The 1797-nt window shown below is 47.6% G+C and overlaps 1 pseudogene; it reads right to left on the reverse strand.

Moving 5' to 3' along the window:
- Positions 1 to 7: 7 nt before the first annotated feature.
- On the reverse strand, positions 8 to 703 carry LOC105997107 (annotated as a pseudogene).
- Positions 704 to 1797: the final 1094 nt, after the last annotated feature.

The following is a 1797-nucleotide window of genomic DNA, read 5'->3' on the forward strand; positions in this document are numbered from 1 at the left end:
CTGAGAGTTCTGGAAATGCATCAGGGACATCTGGCATCTCCTACCCAAAACGACTTTGGCTTATCGGTGTTGAAGTTTCCATTGTGGGAACAGGCAATGGCAGACTTGAAAGGACACCAAATGTAGGAGCAGCAGGCTTGGCTGTTGTGTAACTTGTTGTTGAAGAAGAAACAGTGTCAGTAACAAAGAAGTGATGTTCTGTTAGCTTCTTGAGGAGGATATGCAGGAAGAAACGGAAAACCCTGAAAAGCATAAGGAGGCAGCCCACCTGGGTTACTATACAGGTATGGAAATGCTGTTGAAGTGGGAGCTAAAACAGGAGAATTCTTCCAAAACTCATCCAACCGACTCTGGCTAATCTTTTCAAGATCTGAGTACATTGTAAATTTGCTTACTAATGGAGAGGTAACATATATTACTTGTTTATCCATTAAATGATGTTGGATTGGTGGATAAACACTGATCACTGGTTTTTCCTGAGGAAACTGCGGAGGAAGTAGTATATTAATCTTAATTGTCAAGTTGTTTACAGTGAAGGCCAATCTGTATTCCACATGTTTCTGAATTTCAGCTATACTGGAGTGGGAGTTCCAGAGGGACTCTATCAAGCACTGCTTCTGTTGTTGGAGGCTGGTGAGGCCACCACCGAGGACCCTGCTGCGGAGAAGGAGGTGCTCTTGGTCAGGGGAAAGAGCCAGCTCATCCTCCTCGGGTCCCCAGGCCCGAGGCCCTACAAGGGTTGGGGCTGCTTCTCCCAGAGGCTGCCAGGCAGGTCTCCAGCAGGTCTCCAGCTACAGAGGAGTGGCCTGAAATACCCAAGGTCCCAGTCCGGGTGTGGGTGTGGGGGCGGAGGGGCAGGGGGTGGGGCAAGCCAGCGGCATCTTTTACCAAGCAAGCCAGGTTCCTGATTCCTGGGTTTGGGGAGCCATGACATAACTGGAGAGAGCTGGAGAGGGGCATCTTGTCGGGTGGGACACAAGCAACCAGGATCCTACCCTTGGAGGCCGAGGCGCCCCAGACTGGCTAGCCAGTCAGATTGAAACCCGGCTGCGCTCTGCGCGCCTGGCCTCGTCCTACCATGAGGACATTTCTTATCAAGCATTGTTGCCTCCTCCTTTGTTTCCCCTTACCATCCCTGCCGCGACACCCCCTTTCCCCCATCTAGTCCCCCGACTCCTCCCCAAAGTTGTAAATTTCATTTTTCAACTTAATGTCTTGTACATTTCATTGTTGCAATGGGTCCACCTGTATCCCTATTTAAACAATTTGTTTTTCTCTTCCCCTCCACAAATTATACCAACATCAACTACAGTGAAAACAGGAGATATACCATGGGGGAGAGACACACAAAGCAACAACAACAACAACAAATCACCCTGGGCTGGGAAGGTGACTCAGTGGTAGATTCTTGCCTTGCATGCAGGAGGTCCTGGGTTCAATTCCTCAGTACCACATAAACAGAAAAACCTGGAAGTCGCACTATGGCTCATTAAGTAGAGCACTAGCCTTGAGCTGAAGAGCTCAGAGACAATGCCCAGGCCCAGAGGTCAGGCCCCAAAACCGAAATAAGAAAATCACTTTATAAAACGTTAGAAGCAATAGCAAGAAAGAAAAAACACTTGAGTCCTTATCTTGAGGTCCATTTTGCCTAACTTCAACTTATCTGCATTTTTCTGCTTGACTCAAGATATACACTGGTTATTGCAAATAAGGGAAACCATGGGACCTATGTTTCTTTGGGCCTGGCTTACTTCACTTAATATAATTTTTTCCAAGTCTGTCCATTTCCTCACAAAT

This window comes from Dipodomys ordii, unplaced genomic scaffold (genome assembly GCF_000151885.1).
Source record: "Dipodomys ordii isolate 6190 unplaced genomic scaffold, Dord_2.0 Scaffold139, whole genome shotgun sequence".
NCBI classification, from domain to species: domain Eukaryota; kingdom Metazoa; phylum Chordata; class Mammalia; order Rodentia; family Heteromyidae; genus Dipodomys; species Dipodomys ordii.